Source organism: Aedes albopictus, chromosome 3 (assembly GCF_035046485.1).
Source record: "Aedes albopictus strain Foshan chromosome 3, AalbF5, whole genome shotgun sequence".
In the NCBI taxonomy this organism is placed as follows: domain Eukaryota; kingdom Metazoa; phylum Arthropoda; class Insecta; order Diptera; family Culicidae; genus Aedes; species Aedes albopictus.
In genome coordinates, this window is record NC_085138.1 from 19,561,946 (window position 1) to 19,575,315 (window position 13,370).

At 38.6% G+C, this 13,370-nt stretch overlaps 1 protein-coding gene across 2 annotated transcripts in view; it reads left to right on the top strand.

Moving 5' to 3' along the window:
• The window catches only part of LOC109428051 (histone-lysine N-methyltransferase ash1), a 69,287-nt gene that overhangs the window by 39,315 nt on the left and 16,602 nt on the right, over positions 1-13,370 (top strand). The window lies entirely within an intron of this gene.

Genomic DNA, 13,370 nt, shown 5'->3' on the forward strand with positions numbered 1-13,370 from the left:
GATTCATCCATGAATCATTTAAAAAAATCCTTCTTAAATTCCTCAACAAATTCCTCCAGAAATTTCTCGAAAAATAACGCCACGAGTTCCTACAGGAATGCTTCAAAACAAAAAAAATCCTCCAAGAATTCCTCATGAAATTCCTCCAGGGATTTCTCCAGAAAATCCTCTAGGAATTTTAGCCAGAATTTCTCCAGAGAATCCTAAAATGTCTCCCGGAACTCTTCCAAAAATTTCGCGATTAATCTCTACAGGAAATCCTCCACAGATTCCTCCAGTAGTTTCTCCAGGATTTTTTCAGGAATTCAGTCAGGGATTGAATAATGAATTTCTTCTGAAATTCCTCCAGATATATCTTTAGAAATTCCTCGAGGGGTTCCTTCAGACATTTCTTTAGAAATTCCTCCAATATCCAACCAGTGATTTCTTTCAGGAATCCTTCCACGGATTCCTGCAGAAAATCCTAAAGGAATTTCTTCCAAAACTCTTCCAGGAATACCTCCAAGCAATCCTCTAGGAATTTCTTTAGGATTTTTTCCAAAAATTTCTTAAGGAATTTCTCCAGGGATTCATTACTGAATTTCTTCACAAATTCCTCAGAAACTTCTTCCAGAAATTCCTCCAGAAATTCCTTCAGAAATTCCTCGAGTAGTTCTTTCAGACATTTCTCCAGGAAGCCTCATATATTTCTCCAGAAATTCTTCAAATAAATCCCCCAGGAATTCCTCCAGTAAATACTCCTAAAATTCCTCCAGAGATCCCTCCTGACATTTTTCTAGGAAAACTCCTGAATGTCTGTCTGTCAGAATTCCCCCAATATTTCCTCCACGGATGCCTCCATAACATGCTAAAGGAATTTCTCACGGAATTCTTCCAGGTATTCCTCAAGAAATTTCTCCAAGGATTTTTCCATGGATTCCTTCATGGAATTCTCAAACAATTTCATCAGAAATTCCTTCATGGATTTCTTCAGAAATTCCGCAAAAAATCCTCCAGAAATTCCAGGAAGCCTCGTATATTTCATCAGAAATTCCTGAAATAATTCCTCTGGTAAATACTCCAATAATTCCTCCAGAGATTCCTCCTGAAATTTTCTTTTAGGAATGACTGTCAGAATTCCTACAATATTTCATCTAGGGATTCCTCAAAGAATTGATCCACGCATTCCTCCAGATAATCCTAAATTAAATGGAACTCTTCCAGGAATTCCTCCTAGAATTCCTCGAAAAATTCCCCCATGGATTCCTCCAGGGAATTCTCAAGGCATTTCTTCAGGAATTCCTCCGAGGATTCATTCATGAATTTCTTCAGAAATTCCGCAAAAATTCCTCCGCAAAAATTCTTTCAGAAATTTCTTAAGAAAGAGCGCCAGAAACTCTACCAGGAACTCCTCCAGGGATTCCTCTAAAAAATCCTCTGGGAAATTTTTCACCAGAACTACAGGGATTTCTCCTTGCATTCTTCAAAGAATTCCTCAAGAACTTTTTCTAGGAGTTTCTCAAGGAGTTCCTGCAGGGATTCCTTGAAAAATTTCTTCAGAAATTCTTAAAAAAAACCCTGCAGAAATTCCTCCAGAAATTCCTTCAGAAATTTCTCGAGGAGTTCCTTCAAAATTTTCTCCATGAAGCCTCATGTATTTCTCCAGAATTTCCCCAAATAATTCCTCCAGTAAATACTCCATAAATTTCTTCAGAATTACCTCCAGAAATTCCTCCAGAGATTCCTCATGAAATTTCTTCTAGAAAAAATCCTCTAGGAATGTCTGCCAGAATTTCTTCAATATTTCTTCCCGAGATTCTTCAAGGAATTGCTCTACAAATTCCTCCAGAAAATCCTAAAGGAATTTCTCCTGGAACTCTTCCAGGAATTCCTCCTGGAATTTCTCGAGCAATTCTTCCATGGATTCCTCCAGGATAATCTACAGGAAATTCTCAAGGACTTCTTCAGGGATTCATTCCTTCAACGATTTATTCATGAATTTCTTCAAAAATTCATCCAGAAATACCTCCAGGAATTACTCCACAAAATCCTCTAGGAATTCCTCCAGAGAATCTTAAAGGAATGTTTCGCGGAACCCTTCCAAGAATTCCTTCAGGAATTTCTCAAGGCATTCATTCAGGGATTTTTCCAGGAAATCCTTCACGGAATCCTCCACATAATCCTAAATCAATTTCTCCTAGAACTCTTTTAGGAATTCCTCCAGGGATACTTCCATGGAATCCTCATGAAATACCTCCAAGGATTGCTGACAGAATTCCTACAGAAAATTCTCTAAGAATTTCTACCAGAATTCCTCCAATATTGTCTCCAGGGTTTCTTCCAGAAATTCCTCGACTAATACCTCCAGAAAATCCTAAAATATATTTTTCCGGATCTTTTCCGGGAATTTCTCTAGGAATTCCTACAGAGATTTCTTCATGGATCCCTCCGAAATTTCTTCGGGAATTCATCCATGAGTTTCTTCAAAAATTTCTCAAAAAAAAAATCCTTTATTAATTCCTCGAGGACATTCCTCCAGGAAGCTTTAAATATTTGTCCAGAAATTCCTTAAAGAAGTCATCCAGGAATTTCTCTAGTTATTCCTCTAAGAATTCATATATGAATTCCTCCAAAAAAATCTGGAGGAATTTATCCAGAAATACCTCCCGGAATGCAAACATGGATTCTCCCAGAAATTTCTTCAGAGATTCCTGAAGAAAATCATCCAGGAATTTCTGCAGGAATTCCTCCAGGAATGTTTGGCAAAAAATACCTCAAAGAATTCTTTCGGGAATTCCTCCAGAAATTCCTCCATTCATTCCTTCAAAAATTTCTTCAGTAATTCCATCTTGAATTTCTACAGGGATTCCTCCAGGAATTTCTGCAAGGATACCTTAAGGAATTCTTGCTTGGATTTCTCCAGAAAATCCGGCATTCCTCCGGGAAGCCTTAAATATTTGTCCAGAAATTTCTTAAAGAATTTATCCAGGAATTTCTCTAGTTATTCCACCAAAAAAATCTTCAGGGATTTATCCAGAAATACCTCCCGGAATTCAAACATGGATTCCTCCAGGAATTTCCCCAGAGATTCCTTAAGAAAATCATCCAGGAATTTCTCCAGGAATGTTTCGCAAAAAAATCCTCAGAAAATTCTTTCGGAAATTCCTCCAGGAACTCCTCCATTATTCCTGCAAAAATTCCTTCGTTAATTCCATCTTGAATACCTCCGGGAATTTCTACAGAGATTCCTCCAGGAATTTCTGCAAGCACTCCTAAATGAATTCCTGCTCGGATTTCTCCAGAAAATCCTGAAGAAATTTCTCCCGGAACTCTTCCAGGAATTCCTCGAGAAATTCTACATACATTTTTTCAGGATTTTTTTCTGGAATTTTTCAAGGAATCTCTCCAGAAATTTCTCCTGGGACAACTATAAAAATTTCTCTATTAATTGCTCCAGAAAATCATCTTAAACATTCTTCATGGATTCCTCCAAGAATTCCTCTAGGTATTCCTACAAGAATTTATCCACGGTTTTCTCCAGAAAAAAAACTTCTCCTGGAACTGTTCCAGGAATTCTTTGAAAAATTTCATCAGGTATTCCCCCATAGATTTCGCCAGGAATATCTACAGGAATTCCTCCAGGAATTCATCAATGATTTTTTTAGATATTCCTCAAAAATCCCTCTAGGAATTCTTTTGCTCGAGGAGTTCCTTTAATCATTCCTTCAGGAAGCCGCAAGTATTTTTCCAGAAATTTTTCAAAGAATTCCTTCAGCAAATCTTCCAGAAATTCTTCCAGGAATTCCTACATTTTTTTTAGGAATTTCTCCAGAAAAACCTCTAGGGATTCTTCCAGAAATTTCTCTAATAATTCTTCAGGGATTGATCCTTGAATTGCTTTACGGATTCCTTCAGGAATTCCTCCTAGGATTACAGAAGGGATTTCTCTAGGAATTTTTCCAAAGCTTTCTCTAGGATTTTCTCAATGAATGTCTCCAGGGATTCCTCCAAGTATTCCTCCTGAAAATCCTCCAGAAATTCTTCCAATGATTCTTGAAAGCATGTCTCCAGAAATTCCTCCAAGAATTTTTTTCGCGGATTCTTCCAAAAATTCCTTCAGAAATGACTCCACTGATTCCTCCAGAAATTGCTCCACAAATTCCTCCAGAGATTTTTCCAGTTATTTCTGCAAGGATTCGTCATTGAATTCCTCGAGTAATTCTTCCACAAATTCATGCAGGAATTTTTCCAAAAAATCCTTCAGGAATTCCTACAGCAATTCATCCTGGAATTCCTCCAGGAAATTTTTCAAGGATTCCTTTAGAAATGCCTTCAGGGAATTCCTGCAATAATTTTTCCAGCAATTCCTTTAGTAGTTCCTCCTGCAAATTCTACAGGAATTTCTCTAGACTCCTCTTCCAGTTTTTGAGAGCTACGTTCAAGAATTTTTTCAAGCACTTCTTTAGTAATGCCTTCAGGGATTCCTCCAGAAAGTCCTTCAAGGATTCCTCCTTAAATTTCTCCAGGGATTTCTCCCGGAATGCCTTCACGGATTTCTACAGATATACGCCACGATTACGCATTGAAAGCTTTAGTAATGCATAAAATTTAACGATGGTGCATTATTTCGCAATTAGACACATATTTGATTCAAAGATGGTGCGTGAGATGGTGCCTGGATGATTCTGTGAACATCATGGTGGTGCATGGAATGAATGATGTATGTATGGTGCATTAGCTATGATTCTGTTATACTCGTCATGTTTCATATTAAGGTGCACATGCAATTCGTGCAAAGGTGCAGGAAACTCAATGTGGCACAGAAATCATGTTGATTCCAGGTACGTGGAATGCTATTTTGTATGCGAAATGCCAAAATGGTGCATCAAATTCAAATGTAAACCACATCATTATGGTGCATAAGATACCTAGATGGTATAATGAATGCCAAAATGGTGCATGAAAAACTTTGAAGAAGGCGTATCATGTTAGTGTGCTGCATTAGTTGTCGCCGTTATTCAAAGATTATCAACATGTTGCACGGTTAGGTGCACGAATTGCAAAAATGGTACATAGAATACAAAATAAAAGTATTTTAGGTGATGCACACAACATAATGGTGCATCAGATGCCTAGATGATGGTGCTTGGAAAGCTTTGATGGTGCATGAAATTTAACGATGGTGCATAACAGTATGATGCATTTGATTTCTAGTTGATTAAAAGATAGTGCATGAGATCAGCATAATGTGTGGATACCTAGTTCATTATGTGGACGCTTTGAAGAAGGTACATGATGTTAGTGTGCTGTATTACTTGTCACCGAGATTCAGCGACACTCGACATTGTGTATGGCTAGGTGTACGAATTGCAAAAATGGTGCTTGGAATTCAATGTGGTACCGAAGTCACCATGGTTCACGTACATGGATTACAGTTTTGGAATACGAAATGCCAAAATGGTGCATGTTATTCTAATATGGCGCTGACATCACTGATTAGTTAAAAGATGGTGCGTAAGATTAGCCTAAAAATGATTCTGAGAACATCGTGGGTGTGCATGAGATACTAAGAAATTGTATGTATCAGGGGTGCATTTGTTGCCTCCATGATTCAGTGATTCTCAACATTGGGTGATTAGATCCAAAATGCAAGAATTGCAAAAATGATGCATAGAATTAAATGTGGTGCGGAAGTCAACATGGATCAGGTACATGGAATACACTTTGGTGTACGATATAGCAAAATGGAGCTTATGAAATTCAAATGTGAATTAAATGCTTAGATGACGCGTGAGATGGTGCTTAGATATTTATGTGATCATCATGGTGGTGCATGGAATGCAAAGGAGCTACATGATGTTTGTATGGTGCATTAGTTTTACCATTATTCAGTTATACTCAACAAATTCCATATGTAGGTGCACGAATTGCAAAGATGGTGCAGGAAACTCAATACGGCACAGAAATCAACATAGACCAGGAACAAGGAATGCTATTTTGTATGCGAAATGTCAAAATGGTGCATCAAATTCACTTGTGAACCACATTATAATGGTGCATAAGATGCCTAGATGATATAGTGAATGCCAAATTGGTGGTTGGAAAGCTTTGAAGAAGGTGCATGATGCTAGATGATGCATTAGTTGTCACCGTTTTTCAAAGCTTATCAATATGGTTAGGTGCACGAATTGCAAAAATGGTGCATAGCATACAAAAAATGTATTTTATGTGATGCTCACGGCATTACGGTGCTTTAGATGCCTAGATGATATGATAAACGCTGAAATGGTGCTTGAAGAGCTGAAATGGTGCTTGAAGAGCTGTGATGGTGCATGAAGTTTCATGATGGTGCATATCAGTATGAGGTATTAGATACTTAATTGATAAAATACATTTCATGCGATCATCATAATGCGTGGATACCTAAATCATTCATCATGATGGTGTATTGAAAGCTTTGAAGAAGGTGCATGATGTTAGTGTGCTGTATTAGTCGTCACTGCTATTCAGTGATACTCGTTATTTTGTATGGCTAGGTGCACGAATTGCAAAAATGGTGCTTAGAATTCAATGTGGTGCCGAAGTTACCATGGTTCACGTACATGGAATACAGTTTTGGAATACGAAATGCCAAAATGGTGCATGTTATTCGAATATGGTGCTGACATCACTGATTAGTTAGAAGATGGTGCGTGAGTTAAGCCTAGATGATTCTGAGAACATCATGGTTGTGCATGAGATACTAAGAAATTGTATGTGTCAATGGTGCACCATGGCTCAGTGATTCTCAACATTGCGTGGTAAGATCCAAGGTGCAAGAATTGCAAAAATGGTGCATATATTTTTTTATAGAAGGGGGGGGCAAGTGCCCCCCCTTGCCCCCCCCCTGTGCACGCTAGTGCTATAGACCATATGACCGTTGATTTTTTTACACAGTTTTGGAACTGGACTGACATTTATCCTCTGTAGAGCAAAATTGGGGCAAAAGTTCGAGTGGGGCAAGAGTTTCTTTTGAAGTTTTTGAGCTCAATTCAAATTATTTTTTTCGGGTGTCAAGGTTGTTCAAAGCCTTTTTGAAAAGTTATGACAAAATGTTGGTTTTTGATCCAAAATATGTAATTTGCGATGATCTTTCCAACGCATGAATTGGAATTGTAATGAAATCGAATTCGGTCTTTAATTTTGGGGCGTAACTAGGTATATTTTGAAGATGCTTTAGCAAGTTTTTGTAAAAAAGATTTGGAAATCATATTTTACACATAGTGGGGCAAAAGTTCGAATTGTGGGGCAACTTTAGGTAAAACCCTAAAATTCTGCAAAATGTACTGTATGTACATAATATTTCTAAAAATGATGGAATTAGTGAAAAAATTCGATCGAAGTTGAAAAAAAAAAGTTGTTTTATCTGAATTTTGCGGAAAACTACTAATTTTTGGTGTAGAGTAAAGTGGGGCAAAAGTTTGAGTGGGGCAAGAGTATCTTTTGAAGTTTTTGAGCGCAATTCAAATTATTTCTTTCGGGTGTCAAGGTTGTTCGAAACCTTTTTAAAAAAGAGTCTTTCACTCCAAAAATTATGAAAATTGATCAATATTTCGAAAAGTTATGACAAAATGTTGATTTTTTATCAAAAAATAATAATTTGCAATGGCCCTTCCAACGCATGGATTAGAATTTTAATGAAATCGATCACGGTCATTTATTTTGGGGCGTAACTAGGTATATCATGTATAACTTTTTGCAAAAAATATTTGGAAATCATATTTTACATATAGTTCGAATTCTCGATCATCAACGATCAAATCTGACTATACATGTCAATGGTTGCTACTCCGTTATTGATCTGAGCTGGTACCAATTGCACTGAGATCCAAATGAATAAGGGCTCGGACACTCCACTTATTCTCAAAGTGCAATTCTAGCAGCTCATACATTTTGGATCAATACCGGCGCCGGCCACGTCCCTATAGTCAGTTGGGAAGGGAAAGGAATGTTAGAGTGTGCTGGTTGTTGCTACTAAAGACCGAGATCACCTCTGCATCCCCACATCCAGCACGGACTGGGGTATTTGTTAGACGGAAAGGATGGGAGATCTGGGAGTCACCGTTGGGTCGATGATGCGATCCATGGATAGGGGGTTATTTATAGTGTTCGTAAGGTGACACAGTACGCTTTGGTTGCATAACTTGTAGGCGTTATATACACTGTGCTGTGAGTGGAAATTGGAAGGGAGGGAAACGACTTTTTTCCAATTCGTTTCTGGTTCTAGCGATGGCTATGAACATATGAATATACATGAGTTGTATATGTAGAGAAGAGAGAGAGAGAGAGAGAGAGAGAGAGAGAGAGAGAGAGAGAAGAAGTGGATAGAAAGATACAAAGTAAGATGAAAAGGGACGGGCCAGGGATTGAACCCGTGACCTTCTGCATACGAATCAGAAGCGGTAGCCACTAGACCACCAAGCCCGTCATAGTGGGGCAAAAGTTCGAATTCTGGGGCAAAAGTTCGAGTCATGTGGCAACATCAGTTAAAACCCTAAAATTTTGTAAAATGTACATATTTTCTCTAAAAATGATGGAATTAGTGAGAAAATGCGATCGAAGTTGAAAAAAAATTGTTATTTTATCTGAACTTGGCGGAAAACTACTAATTTTTGGTGTAGTAACTTTAACCCTGATTTGGGTAAAATCCAGAACGAACTTTAGAGTGTATTCCAGTTCCAACATCAAATATTAATTGGTTTCAGGTATTTTTATTACCAAAGTGTCAAAATAGTGTGCTATGGTTAGCAAAATTCCACAAACACTAGATTCGCACTTTTGCCCCAGTGGTGGGGCAAGAGTTCGAATAAGACGCACACATACAAAAAGCGTTGTAATTCAAAAATAAAAAGACATTTGGCGTAACTTTGTTCAGCAAAATTTTAGCTCATGGATGGTAGAATCATCACACGGAATTCATTTATTTTCATCTGCTTCGGTTTTTTGAGAAAAATTGATTTTTCAACTAGGGTCGAATTTTGCCCCACCTTACTCTACTGTTGATGCTGGGAATTTCGATGAAATCCTACGGAAATCTAGAAACGTGAGAATATCAACCATTTTGAATAAAAACGGGTGGTACCAATAGTCTTGACTATTCAGGTGAATACTTCTCAAAAACTCCTTCAGGAATTAGAAATTTCGTCAAAGATTTGTTTATAAATTAGATTGGAAATCTATGCAGAATTCGATCTGAAATTCCTTCGACGATTTCTCTTGAAACTCTACCAATGATTCTTCTTCAAATCCCTTCCGAAGTTCCTCTTTGGATTTCTACCTCAATTCTTTATTTACAGCTTTTTGAAATTTCTCATACAATTCTTCCATGAATTTATCAAAGGTTTGCCTGAGTTTATTTTTCCTGGCTTTTTCTAGTTCTCCCAAGTTTTCATCCAGAGGTTTTTTTTTAGTATTTGCTCCCACAAATAGTTCCTTCCGACATTTTTTCGGTGTTCCTTAAGGAGTTGTTCTTGTGATTACCACCAGAGATTCTACCCAGGATTTCTGCAGGAGTTTTCACCGAGTTTCTGAAGGAGTACCTTCTGGGATTTCTTCCAGAGGTTTTCCCCGATATTCTTAAGAGTTTCTCGCTGCAGTCCGATGATCATTCCAAAATTTACCCAGAGTCTCTTCAGGAATTTCTCTTGATGATTTTCAGGAATAGCTTTCCAAAAGCTTATCTCGGGATTTTTGCGTGATTCCTGCCGAAGGTTATTCAGGGATTTCGTCTAAAGAGTTTTCAGAAAGTTCTCCTAGATTTTCCTCGCGGGTTTCACCTGTAGTTCCTCCTGGGATGTCTCTTAGATGTTGTCTGAGTTCTTCTTTGAATTTTGTTGTTATTTCCTCCCGAGTTTACCACCAGACTTTTTTTTCGGGATGTTCAACTTTTCTTCCGAAGTTCCTTTTCAAATTTCTACAATAGGTTTCATTCAACCTCTCTCACCTAGATTTCGTCCGAAATTTTCCGGAAAGTTCTTACAAGGCACAAAAGGCACTTTGAAAAAAAAAACTTGGGAAGAAGTCCAGGATAAATTCAGAAATACTCTGAAAGACATCCCAGAATCAACATCGGGAGGAATTTTCTGAGAGAAGTCCTGGAAGTAACTACGAAACTTCACAAGAAATCCTTCAAGAATTTTTAGTTAATATCCGGGCTAAAACTCCTGTAGAAATCCAATGGAAAACTCTAGAAGAAAGCGCACCAACATTTCTTCAAGAAATTACATGAAACTTAGGAAGAAACCCCGGGATGAACTCCTGCACAAAATTCGTGAAAAACTTAATAAGAAATTCTTGGAGGAGCACTGGTAGGAGTTCCTGGAATAGTTGCTGTAAAACTCTGGGCGAAATTCCGGGAAGATCTGGGATATATCCTAAGAGAAATGCTTGTGGAGATCTCGAGATATATCTTGGAGGAAGTCCCACAAAAATTCTTTTGGCAAAACGCAGGATGAACTCCGGAAAAAATCCACGAGGGGTTCTGGTTACAATTCCGGGAAAACCTCTGGAAGAAATTCTGGAAAGAAATACTGTAGGATCCCCGTGGAAATTTAAACTCTAGAAGGAATTTGAGTTCCTCCCACAATTTCAGCACGAGTTTTTCACGGTGTTTCTACAGGAATACCTTTTTTTTTTTTGTCTGTATTAACGAGATTTTTAACCCTAGGCTAGTTCATCTCGGGACCCACGTTTTACTTCCCTTCCGAAGGAAGAACCCACATTTTGTGAGTATGTCGGGAGTGGGCGGGTCCTCGGCGTGATAGTTACAGGAATACCTCCCGGAATTTCTTTCAGCGGTTTTCCCGATATGCTTCCAGAGTTTCTCGCTGCATTCCTCCCACAAATCCTTGCAAAATTTTTCCAAAGTCTCTTTAGGAATTTCTTTTTGTGGTTTTCAGGAATAGCTTTCCAAAACCTTGCCTCGGGATTTTTGCGAAATTCATTCCTAAGGCTTTTCCAGGGATTTCGTCTAGAGAGTTTTCCGAAAGTTCTCTTAGATTTCCCTCGCGGGTTTCACCTGTAGTTCCTCTCGGGATTTCTCTTAGATGTTTTCTGAGTTCTTCCCTAAATTTTCTTTATATTTCCTCCCGGGATTGCCACCAGAACTTTTTTCCAGGATGTCCCAGTTTTCTTCCGAAGTTCCTTCTGAGATTTCTACAATAGGTTTATGCGGAGTTTTTATCAACCTTTCTCACCTGGATTTCTTCCAGCATTTCTCCGGTAATTTCTTCTAAAGAACATCGTAAGTTATTTCAGCAGACATTCTGAGAAAAACTCCTGGAAAAATCCCTGGAAGAACTCCGGGAGCATCTATTAAGGACAATCGTCTTGAAATCCCGCATCAGAGCTTCAGACGCACAAATCTCTCTAGAGACGAACCAGCCAAGGGCTGAAAGTCTTTTGAATAAAGACAATCAATCAATCAACAAATCTCAAGAAGCAAACTTCAAACAACAGTTCATTTTATTATTCTGTTCTTGTTCACTTGTAATGAGCTTAAAATGAGAAGTCCAGGTGCGCTGGTTTTGTTTACGAAGAGATTTGTGCGCTCGAAATCATGAGTAAGTGACAAAGTCGACCATTGTGGCGGCCATTTTGGGATTCTAACAAGCCTGTCCTTAAAGAAATGCCAAAAGAGCACCCAGATTCATGGGGCATAATCAGCAAAAAAAACTGGAGTATCACTGCAAAAAAATCCAACTACGAGGAAAAGCCTGAAAAAAAAAACTCTAAGAGAAATGACGGGAATAACTCCTTGACAAATATCAGCAATAGCTCCGGCAGAAATCCAAAGGCAAATTGAGAAAAAGAAACCTAGGAAAAAGTCCAGGATAAATTCAGAAACACTCTGAGAGATATCCCAGAACCAATAACGGAAGGGGCCCTTCTGAGAGAGGTCTCGGAAGAAACTCCGGATGAAATTTCAGTTGAAACTTCAAAAGACATCCCGCAAGAACATTTAATAAATATCCCGACTAAAACTCCTGTAGAAATCTCATGAAAAACTCTACAAAAAAAGCTAATGTAAATTCCTGAAGAAGTAACATGAGATGCTTCGGAACCAGGAGGAACTTCTTTACACAATTTTTGAAAAACTTGTTAAGAAATCCTTGGAGGAGCTCTAGTAGAAGTTCCTGCAATAAATCTTGTAAAAGCTTTGGGAGAAATCCCGGGAAAATCTGGGATATATCCAGAAACAAACCCTTGTGGAGATCTCGGGAATAATCCTTAACGAAATCCCACAAAAATTTCTTAAAGCATAACGCAAGAGAAACCCCGAGAAAAAAATCACGAGCGACTTTAGGAGAATTCCGAGAAAACCTCTGGAAGAAATTCTGGAAAGAAATTCTGTAGGGTCCCCGTGAAGAACTACAGGAGGAATCGGAATTCAGAAATCCTGGAAGATTCTCAAGTAAGAATCCTTGAGAGAATTATTTGAATTTTGGAGTCGGTTGAAATCCGGAAGAATCTCCCAAAGGAGTTCGAAAAGGAATATCATTAAAAATGGCGAAAAATACGGAAAGTGCTTGTGAGAAATCCTGGAAGGCATTCCACGAAGTAATTCTAAAGAAGTTCCACTAAATAGTCCATACGGAATTTCTGGAAAAACCCTTGTTGAGGAAAATATAAACTTCCGGATTCATCCGCGTCTACATGAAATTTGCAGCATCTTTCGGAACCGTCGACCTGCCGGAAATATTTGTTTTGATAGTTCATACTATAAACATGTAGTAAAAGCACCGACGAACCGACGTGACAGCTAGAACAAACAAATTTCAATTTGTTGTCTGCGACGCCATGATGAAAAATAGCCGAACTTTATCGCCACCTCTATAACGGTTCGTGTTGGTTTGCTAGCCCGATCCCAACCCTCGTGTATTTATATAGGAAGAGGTGCGCGTCTGCGCTGATTTGACAGAAAGGTTCGCTCGCTTTGCTGGTCGACCGTGAAATTGAGGGGGAGCAGTTTTGAAACGCCTCGTCACGTCGGTTCGTCGGTGGTAAAAGCTCATGTTCAAAAAAAGTAAACACTACATATTCAAAAATCTATTTATTCATACCAACAATTCCAGGGTTTTTCCTGTGAAATGAAATTTCCTGAAGATTCCCGGTCTTCCAGGGTTTCCAGGTAAGAAAACGCTCTGTCCAATCACCTCACGCCTGTCTGTCAGGAGCCTTCCATTCCTATCCCTTCAGATTTCACCTCCAGGCACGAAGCCATTGCGAGATTCGTTATGTTTCTGGTAGAACTTACATATTTCTTGGGACCAGCGACCGCATTTTCCAGGCGACGTTCCTTCTCCCGAAAGAAGCGGGTCTGCAGTTTCCGCGTCAGTTTGTAATGTTCCACG